Raw genomic sequence first — 11,091 nt, 5'->3', positions numbered from 1 at the left:
AATAATTGTTTGCGGAAGGTCTTTCGTGAAGATGTCTGCAAACTGGCATCGGGAAGAAACATGAAGCACCCGTACTTGACCCAACGCCATCTTTCCCGAACAAAATGGATGTCCATCTCGACGTGCTTGGTTCGTTGGTGTTGTATTGAGTTGCGTATAAGATAGATTGCACTAACATTATCACAATAAACAATAATGGCCTTCGAAGAGGACAATGCAACTCAAGTAAGAGACTACCAAACCAACATGCCTCAACAACAACATTAGTGACACTCTGTTTTCTGCATCTGCACTATGTAATCCCCCGTAAATTTATAAATTTTATTAAATATATTTTAACGTATATTATTTATAATTAAATAGAATTTATGAAGTTTAGTAATAAATATATATTTAACGTAATTTATTTTTATACGTTCTAAATATTTCAACGATTTATGAAATCAAAAAAATAATTTTAGAATTTTATGTTGAAAAGAATTTGAATTGCGAAAACACGTTCGATTGAATTTGGAAAACAATATTAACTGGTTTTGGATTCAAACAAACTCAATTCTAATCCTAGCCCAAATTGACAAAGCCCAAAACAAGAAAACCCATATTATCAACCCATAATTCAACTTCACGTAAAATCAAGAAAGCCAAAAACCCTCTTCTCTCCTCTCCTCCAATTCACGTGAAAAGCAAGCAAACTCTCTCTCTGCTTCAGCCACCGCCGCCCTCCTTGCTGTTGTCCCTCACGCCGCCGGCCAACCACCTCAGACGCTCCTCCTCCGTCGCGTGCAACCTTCCTCGCCGGTAACTTCTTCTTCCTCCTTTTCTCCTTCGGTTTTCCTTCTCCCTTTCGTTCTCTCCTCCTTAATGCTTGTGTTCATTTGTTGCGACAGCCACCTGCACCCCGTCGCTGCCGCCAACCAACCAGCACCGGTCGTTGGCCCCTTCCCTTCTCCTTCGCGAAGCATCAACACTCCTCCTTTTCTTTCTCCTCTGCGTGCGTTTCCTCCTGCTTGCACCACCAGCCACCTTCGGTCACCCTGCTGCGCCACCACCCATCGCCGCGCTGCCACTGTGGCATCGCCGTGCTGCTGCACCAACCGCCGTCAGCTCTTCCTCCCTTCACTTTTTGGTTTACTCCTAACCCTAAGCTAATTTAATGTTTTAATTATGTTTAATTAATTTAATTTATGTTTTCTTGAATTAAATTTTATAGTTTTATAATTTAATTATGAATTTCAGATTATATGTTTTGCATAATCAAATTATTAATTTTCAGATTATGTAATTGAATTGGAATTTGAATTTTAATTATTTAAAGCATGAAATTTTAAGGTTTTAAAGGTTTAATAGTTTTGAAATCATGGTAGAATGATTATAAATTATTAAAGTTATTGTTTTTATGATTTCAAAGTTTTGGGAGTAGTTTGAAATTAGTTATATTGCTGAAAATTTAAAGTATGATGTTTGCGAAGAGTTTTCAACGAATTTCAATCAGTAATTTAATAATTATGATGTTAGGAAATCAAACATTCAAGTTTGGATATTGGGGAAGGTTCTAAATATGTTTAGGATGTATTTAGAATGCTTTATTATAGTTGTGAATGATTAGAAATTGATTGGGAATCCTTGTTGGTTGTTTTAGGCGGAGAATTCTCTTTAGGCGACTTTTGAAAGTGTTAAAGTGGCCTATTAGTTGTTTATGCAAGGTACGTACATACCTGTGTGCTTGGAATGTGTGCTAATTGATGAAACCATGTTGAATCTTGTTGTTGAACTTGGTTATGTTGATATTATTGTTGAACTTGGTGATGTTGATATTATGGACGAACTGGGTTATATTGAATGTGCATGTTTAATACTGTTGGACAAACTTATTGAACTTATTTTGCACTATAAGAACTGTAACATGTTAGTATGGATGTTTGATACAAACATGTTGGTTGGGAACACTAGATTATTCTATATGATTGGGTTGGATCAATTGGTTGTTGTTCCCTTTCTATCTTTTCACTACTTTATAAGGGCGGAGGACCTTGTTTAGTAAGTTGAAACTTTATGCCCATATACAGGGTTGCTCATGGTTAAAGGAAAGGTTGGTTAAGTTGGAATGAGTCTTGATTGATGCTTTTATGATCACTTACTTAATTCCAAGATAAAAACAGTTGTGAACAAATGTGAATTGTCTGTCTTATGTAATGGTTGAGTCATAACGGAATCTCAATTTGTAAATCATGTAAAGTGAAACTGAATAGCAATAGCTTTAGACTGTGCACGTCTGAAGTGACGGACAAACAGGAGTTGGGGTTCATGGTGGTAGCCCATGGCCTTTTCTGGGACCGGATTGATCACCGTGTCCTATTTTTATTTAAACGTTCCTCGATATCGCAGGTCACTGAGGTTACGGAGTCGCGCCCGTACCTCGTCTTCCTTAGTGAAGACTTCTGGATGGTCAACTCGGTCCATTGTCTATTTCAACTAAAATAATATTATGGTTATTAAGCCTAGCTTAGTCTAGTCAAGTATAATCGTCAAATTATTATGTTTTGTCTGTCCTTACTTATATTTATTAGTATCATGTTAGGGTTGTTGGTTTGATAGTATCATGCTAGGATTGTTGTTGTTTTAGTATGTAGTACTCAGCTTTGCTGATTACGTGCTTTGTTTGTGTGTGTTGATCATGGCTATGCCTTATTGATCCTGTGATGACCCATCTTTGGTGAGCAGTCTCTAAGGATCAATAAGCGTTGCCCATCTACAGGTTTGAAGATGATGCACCATTGGGATCGGGATTAGAGAGCTTGTTGTTCTATTTGTTTACTTGAGTGATTTAATTTGTTAACTTGGATTTGAAATTTGTCGTACTATTCGTATTTCCTTATTTCAGTTAATTGGTTTGGACCTAATATGTAATAGATTATTTATGAACCTAAAAGTTAGTTTTATGTTTTCCGCTGCAAAATTCTGAATAAGCCGTTACGTTTTTACACGGGCGATAATGCCTTGATAATTCTCTACGTTTTATATTAAAAGATTATTTTAGAAAAGAGAGAATTGTCGGGGTGTTACAAAGTGGTATCTAGAAGCTAAGGTTTTACTTTAATAAATTTTAGGCGCCTAACTATCTAGTTATTTAAAATAAATTTCTTAAAAATCGAGATTCTACGTATTATAGTGTTCAAAAATTGGTACTTTTTTTTGGGGGACCGATTTCCTTTTATCCTGTTTGAAAGTATATAATATTTCTTATTTAAGTTCGAAATCAAATTATTATTAAAGTTAAAGTGATACTTTCGACATTTTTATTTTTCTTATTATTTATTATTCAAAAAAAAAAAAAATGAGTACATTTTTTTAAGTTGTTTCAAGAGTTAGAATTCGTTATTAGAAAATATAAATCTTTTTCGAATTAATAACTTTATTTTCTAATTTATTCGCTACGCATTTCCTTAATTTATTTTACTTTATTTATTTTATATTTTTTATTTATATTAATATTCTATGTTATAATTTTATTATATTAGCGTCCTTTTACCTTGTTATTTAAATTATTCCAATGCTTTAGTTTATGAGAGATGGGTAGTATAAGAAGGGCATATAAGGTAGAATTATATGTGCATTAGTAGCTAGTCAACGCTAACTTTAGAAATTGATTGTTATGTACGTGCGTGTGCTAATTGTTTAAGTGTTACATTTACATGTGCATAAAGAATTGTTTGCTTCCACCAAACTTATTGCGTTATTGAACTTTGTTTATGATTTGGTTGGAAAATCGTTAGTGAGACATGGAATTGTTTATTTCAGGAATAAAATATTTCTTTCCAAGTATACCAACATAGGATCCTTCGAGAAACTTGATATAGAAACCCCTGATATTTACGTGAAGAAAATCATGTTTGGATGTGAATATTATGCTAAAGTTCAAGGGCAACCTATCTTAATGAGAAAGGATATCATACCAGCCACTATCATTAATTGCTTACCTAACAAATTTCCATACCTAGAACTCAAGGAAAAGTTTAAAGACATGCATTCTGATAATGGAACTCCAAACTTGACTAAGTATGGGACTTGGGATGGTAGATGGAAATATGATTCAGAAATTCTGACCACCATTATTGAAGCAGCAGAAAGTGGGTTTAGAGACGATAAAATCGTAGGAAGTCATGTTGGGGATTCAGTTACAGAAGAACCTATGGGAATAAGTGTAAATAATGACCTAGAGGAAAATGATGTAGCTGTGGAGAATGAGAATGTAGGTGTTGAGGCAGAGAAACCCTAACCCAGGGGCCCATGAGCCTACCATTGAGATCTCTAGTGATTCAGATAGGGAGCTAGAGGAAGAGTTCGACGAATCTTGAAGATCTAGATTTCACTCCGCAAGTTTCCTAGGAAAGAACAGATAGGCAAGATGCCACAAGTATTTGAAGTTGTAAAGTTAGTTAGTTCTTTTATGTTTTAAAGAATAAGTAGCAAAGCTAAAACAGTTTAAAGTTAAAGCAATAGGAGTTTGAGTTATTCTTTATTCTTTTCAAGGATGTAATAGCCCCTTTATGGTATTTTGAGGACAAATGCGTTATTACGGTTTAGAAATTATTCTTCACACTCTTTTGAGGAATAAAAGTTAGATTATTGATTATTCAAAGGATCAAGAGTTCATTTTGGGACACGATGAAGAATGTTTTCTTCCTTTATTCTACCTTATTATTCGTGATGATTGAATTTCGTTCCTTGTTCCTCAATTGAATGTCTCCTATGTGAATATCGTTCAGGAATGTTCAAGGAGATTACCTTGAAATAATTGTTGCATATTCGTAAATGATTGTTTGATTTACGTGAATTATGTCTGTTGAGGCGATATTACGTGGTACAGGATACTATTAAGTGATGTTTATACCTAAAGTAGAGTATATTAATCTCAGGTCGCGCTCTAGGATGACCAACAATAATGACCTAGTTGTTGCTATTCGCCTATTGGCGGAAAAGCTAACCCAGGAGAGAATTGAGCGTCCCGATCCTGCTGGGGACATGTTTGAGAGACTAGCCAAAGTTAAGCCACCATGAATTAAGGGGCAAGTTGATCCTACTTTTTTAGAGAACTAGGTTAGAGAGTTTGAGAAACTGTTTGGGGATGTAAAATGTCTTGAGAACATGAGAGTGGGTCAAGTTGTCATGTACTTGAAAGATGAAGCTGATTTATGGTGGAGAGAAAATAGAGCTAGGCTTAGCGCTGCTGAGAGATTCAATTAGGATTCAATTGTTACTGTCTTAAGGGGAAAGTTTTACCCTACCTTTTATGAGAAAGCAAAAAGCTTAGGAATTCATAAACCTTAGCATAGGGAGCATGACCATAGCTGAATACTATGCAGACTTATAGCATGACCACCTTAGGATTAGGTGGGGAAACCTTTACGTCTTTATATATTGTGTATGGGGGGGGCTGCTCATATTTATGGCCTGTAGTCCAGAATGGACAAGAAAAATGTTGTTGGGGAGAAAAGAAAAGAGTTTAATGCTGGAAAAACCAAGGGAATTTCAAGAGGAATATGAATGAGAATAGGAATGGGAATGGAAATGAAAATTTTCAAGGAAGGAACAATCAGGGGAACAACAATAGGAACCAACCTGAAAGAGTGTATCACTGTAAGATGTGCAATAACAATCACCCTGGCAAGAACTGCAAAGGAGAATTAGTGACCTGCAACTATTGTCAGAAAAAGGGGCATAGGAAGTATGAGTGCTTTACTAAGCAGGAAAAAGGAACAAAATGGTAATGAGATTGGTAACCGGGTGAAGTCGGGATTTAACCAGTCAAGAAATTAGAGTTCGAAGCCTATAGGGTCGCAAGACAGCCAAGGAAACCTCCATAAGTCTGCTAATTAGAATAACAACCATAACAAGGCCCCGGGTAAACTGTCTGTGATAAGTCGAAATGAAGGTGAACGACCTGTTGACTTAGTTTCTATTACTTTTCTATTAACTCCGTGCTAGTTAGAAAGTTATTTGATTCAGGGAAAGCTTATTCTTTTGCTTCGTCATCTCTTATTAAGAGTTCGAAGTTAGTAGATTTTGAGGTGATTGATTTACCCGTTAGTATTCCTACTGCTGTAACCATAAGGTGTACCAAATTGTTTAAGAACTTGCCTTGTGAACTATCTTTTTCGGTTGTGTGAGCTAGATGTGAGTTAAGAAGTCGGAATGAAGATCGAGGATGTTCCAATTGTGAATGAATTCATGGATGTGTTTCCTAGTGAGATTGCAGGTATGCCACTTGCTAAGAGCCGTTGAGTCCCATATAGACTTAGTTCCTAGAATGACGCATATATCTAGAGCACCATATAGAATAACACCTCCTGAAATGAGCTAATTATGACACAGTTGCAAGAGTTGTTTCGTTAAGGGGTGTATTAGGCCTAGTGCTTCACCGTGGGGAGCTCCTGTGTGTTTGTTAAGGAAAAGATAAGAGTATGGAATTATGCATCGATTTTAGGGAGCTAAACACCATCAAGAACAAGTATCCTTTGCCTAGGATAGATGACATATTGGGTCAATCGAATTGGGCGAGTGTGTTCTTGAAGACTGATTGTGTTTGAAGTATCACCAATTGAGGATAGCTGATAAGGGCCTATAAGACCTCATTAGGACTCGTTATTGTCATTATGGGTTTAGAGTAATGTCTTTTGGGTTAACCAATGCACCTGCCATAATTATGGATTTGATGGATAAGATTTTCCACGAATTCCGAATTAAGTTCGTTATTATGTTATTGATGATATCCCGATTTGTTCAAGGAATGAAAAAGAGCATGACAAACACTTGAGAATTACTTGGAGACGCTTAGAAAGAATCTAGTTTTATTAAATAAAGTATACAAATCTTGAAGTCATATGTGTATAAGTTACACCGACGGAAAAGTGAAGGACTAAATTGATTGAGAACTATGTTACGTAAGGAAATAAATTTAAGAGAAGATTCCAGTGGTCCAGGATCGTTAGAAATCATTTGTTGTCTGGAAAAGATGAAAAGAAATACATGAATTGGTGCAAGAGCTAAGAGTTAAGCCCAAAAGTTATACACCCATGAAAAGCATAATGAGGTTCGGTAAAAAGGAAAAGTTGAACAAAAGGAGTTTCTGTAGATCCTGCTAAGATTCAAGCTGTGAGTGAGTGACCTACTCCAAAGAACGTGTCCGATACTTGAAGTTTTCTAAGCCTATATGACCATTGTAGGAGGCTGTGAAGGACTTTTGGAAGAAAGCAAACCAATGACCAACTTGTTGAAAAAGGAATCGAAATTCAAGTGAACTGAGAAATGTGAGGAAGCTTTCTAGATTTAACTGTTGTCGCGTCAATTGAAACCTTATGAAACTAATTACCCTACCCATGACCTAGAGCTAACTTTATTGTGTCCGCTTTGAAGATTTGGAGACATTACTTTTCTGGGGAAACATGTAAGATCCTTACCGACCATAAAAGTCCGAAAGTTTGGCAAAAAGGTCCAGTGAATCTTGGGAACGACATTGAAATGAGTATTTCTTTCCACCCTGCAACCGATAGACAGACTGAGATTACTAACGGAATATATGTTGAGATCCTGTGTTATTGACTTTAAGGGTAATTGGGAAGACCAACTAGAGTGATTGAATTTCTTGCAACAATAGTTACTATGCGAGCTTTAAGATGGAACCTGTTGAGGCATTGTGTGGAAAGAAGTGTAGAAATCCCACTTGCTATGATTTTAGTGGAAATATAGCTTTGGGGGCATGATTCGTTGAAGTAGAAATATCCAAAGTCATTCCCTGGGGTGAGTTACGAGGGCGTAACTCGTTTTCTTTAAGGGGGTAGAATGCGATAGAAATTCACGCTTTTTACCTATTTTATGGAATTTTTATGCATTTTATTGCTTATTTTAGCAAATTTTACAAGTTAATGCAAAGCAAATAGATTCTCCGCATAAGAAAAGGTGTTCATGAGTAACACAAATAGCTTTGAGTTGGCAAAAGAGTGCACATCGGTGGCACAAGTACTTCTCTAGTAAGAATAAGTTAAAAGCTTTTGGGAAAAATGCGGGAAATTTCGTGTCAAGTTTCGGGACGAAACTTCTTTTAAGAGGGGTAGATTGTAATCCCCCGTAAATTTATAAATTTTATTAAATATATTTTAACGTATATTATTTATAATTAAATAGAATTTATGAAGTTTAGTAATAAATATATATTTAACGTAATTTATTTTTATACGTTCTAAATATTTCAACGATTTATGAAATCAAAAAAATAATTTTAGAATTTTATGTTGAAAAGAATTTGAATTGCGAAAACACGTTCGATTGAATTTGGAAAACAATATTAACTGGTTTTGGATTCAAACAAACTCAATTCTAATCCTAGCCCAAATTGACAAAGCCCAAAACAAGAAAACCCATATTATCAACCCATAATTCAACTTCACGTAAAATCAAGAAAGCCAAAAACCCTCTTCTCTCCTCTCCTCCAATTCACGTGAAAAGCAAGCAAACTCTCTCTCTGCTTCAGCCACCGCCGCCCTCCTTGCTGTTGTCCCTCACGCCGCCGGCCAACCACCTCAGACGCTCCTCCTCCGTCGCGTGCAACCTTCCTCGCCGGTAACTTCTTCTTCCTCCTTTTCTCCTTCGGTTTTCCTTCTCCCTTTCGTTCTCTCCTCCTTAATGCTTGTGTTCATTTGTTGCGACAGCCACCTGCACCCCGTCGCTGCCGCCAACCAACCAGCACCGGTCGTTGGCCCCTTCCCTTCTCCTTCGCGAAGCATCAACACTCCTCCTTTTCTTTCTCCTCTGCGTGCGTTTCCTCCTGCTTGCACCACCAGCCACCTTCGGTCACCCTGCTGCGCCACCACCCATCGCCGCGCTGCCACTGTGGCATCGCCGTGCTGCTGCACCAACCGCCGTCAGCTCTTCCTCCCTTCACTTTTTGGTTTACTCCTAACCCTAAGCTAATTTAATGTTTTAATTATGTTTAATTAATTTAATTTATGTTTTCTTGAATTAAATTTTATAGTTTTATAATTTAATTATGAATTTCAGATTATATGTTTTGCATAATCAAATTATTAATTTTCAGATTATGTAATTGAATTGGAATTTGAATTTTAATTATTTAAAGCATGAAATTTTAAGGTTTTAAAGGTTTAATAGTTTTGAAATCATGGTAGAATGATTATAAATTATTAAAGTTATTGTTTTTATGATTTCAAAGTTTTGGGAGTAGTTTGAAATTAGTTATATTGCTGAAAATTTAAAGTATGATGTTTGCGAAGAGTTTTCAACGAATTTCAATCAGTAATTTAATAATTATGATGTTAGGAAATCAAACATTCAAGTTTGGATATTGGGGAAGGTTCTAAATATGTTTAGGATGTATTTAGAATGCTTTATTATAGTTGTGAATGATTAGAAATTGATTGGGAATCCTTGTTGGTTGTTTTAGGCGGAGAATTCTCTTTAGGCGACTTTTGAAAGTGTTAAAGTGGCCTATTAGTTGTTTATGCAAGGTACGTACATACCTGTGTGCTTGGAATGTGTGCTAATTGATGAAACCATGTTGAATCTTGTTGTTGAACTTGGTTATGTTGATATTATTGTTGAACTTGGTGATGTTGATATTATGGACGAACTGGGTTATATTGAATGTGCATGTTTAATACTGTTGGACAAACTTATTGAACTTATTTTGCACTATAAGAACTGTAACATGTTAGTATGGATGTTTGATACAAACATGTTGGTTGGGAACACTAGATTATTCTATATGATTGGGTTGGATCAATTGGTTGTTGTTCCCTTTCTATCTTTTCACTACTTTATAAGGGCGGAGGACCTTGTTTAGTAAGTTGAAACTTTATGCCCATATACAGGGTTGCTCATGGTTAAAGGAAAGGTTGGTTAAGTTGGAATGAGTCTTGATTGATGCTTTTATGATCACTTACTTAATTCCAAGATAAAAACAGTTGTGAACAAATGTGAATTGTCTGTCTTATGTAATGGTTGAGTCATAACGGAATCTCAATTTGTAAATCATGTAAAGTGAAACTGAATAGCAATAGCTTTAGACTGTGCACGTCTGAAGTGACGGACAAACAGGAGTTGGGGTTCATGGTGGTAGCCCATGGCCTTTTCTGGGACCGGATTGATCACCGTGTCCTATTTTTATTTAAACGTTCCTCGATATCGCAGGTCACTGAGGTTACGGAGTCGCGCCCGTACCTCGTCTTCCTTAGTGAAGACTTCTGGATGGTCAACTCGGTCCATTGTCTATTTCAACTAAAATAATATTATGGTTATTAAGCCTAGCTTAGTCTAGTCAAGTATAATCGTCAAATTATTATGTTTTGTCTGTCCTTACTTATATTTATTAGTATCATGTTAGGGTTGTTGGTTTGATAGTATCATGCTAGGATTGTTGTTGTTTTAGTATGTAGTACTCAGCTTTGCTGATTACGTGCTTTGTTTGTGTGTGTTGATCATGGCTATGCCTTATTGATCCTGTGATGACCCATCTTTGGTGAGCAGTCTCTAAGGATCAATAAGCGTTGCCCATCTACAGGTTTGAAGATGATGCACCATTGGGATCGGGATTAGAGAGCTTGTTGTTCTATTTGTTTACTTGAGTGATTTAATTTGTTAACTTGGATTTGAAATTTGTCGTACTATTCGTATTTCCTTATTTCAGTTAATTGGTTTGGACCTAATATGTAATAGATTATTTATGAACCTAAAAGTTAGTTTTATGTTTTCCGCTGCAAAATTCTGAATAAGCCGTTACGTTTTTACACGGGCGATAATGCCTTGATAATTCTCTACGTTTTATATTAAAAGATTATTTTAGAAAAGAGAGAATTGTCGGGGTGTTACACACTAGATCTGGACAATGTAAGTTAATGCTTAGAGGATTAAGAAATTAAATTGTTACCTAGAAAACAACAATAATCCGAAGTCGAGCGGCGGGTGTCTACGTAACTGCCCCAATCTGCATCAATATAAGTAATCAATTGCAAGGCAGCAATACAAGAGTGCATAAATATCTTGTTAGATTTATCTCAATGTGTATTTTTAATACTTCAT

General features: G+C 36.0%; 2 long non-coding RNA genes across 2 annotated transcripts; both read left to right on the top strand.

Moving 5' to 3' along the window:
- Positions 1 to 375: 375 nt before the first annotated feature.
- On the top strand, positions 376 to 2,983 carry LOC130467146 (uncharacterized). Its single transcript, XR_008927305.1, has 4 exons — positions 376 to 798; positions 888 to 1,126; positions 1,640 to 1,703; positions 2,722 to 2,983. It is a non-coding gene; the product is annotated as an uncharacterized lncRNA (long non-coding RNA).
- Positions 2,984 to 8,054: 5,071 nt separating this feature from the next.
- LOC130468061 (uncharacterized) lies at positions 8,055 to 10,801 on the top strand. The gene is made up of 4 exons (XR_008928419.1): positions 8,055 to 8,616; positions 8,706 to 8,944; positions 9,458 to 9,521; positions 10,540 to 10,801. It is a non-coding gene; the product is annotated as an uncharacterized lncRNA (long non-coding RNA).
- Positions 10,802 to 11,091: the final 290 nt, after the last annotated feature.

Source organism: Spinacia oleracea, chromosome 2 (genome assembly GCF_020520425.1).
Source record: "Spinacia oleracea cultivar Varoflay chromosome 2, BTI_SOV_V1, whole genome shotgun sequence".
Taxonomy (NCBI): domain Eukaryota; kingdom Viridiplantae; phylum Streptophyta; class Magnoliopsida; order Caryophyllales; family Amaranthaceae; genus Spinacia; species Spinacia oleracea.
Note: the sequence above shows the minus strand (reverse complement) of the source record. Positions and strands in the feature narration are given on the sequence as shown.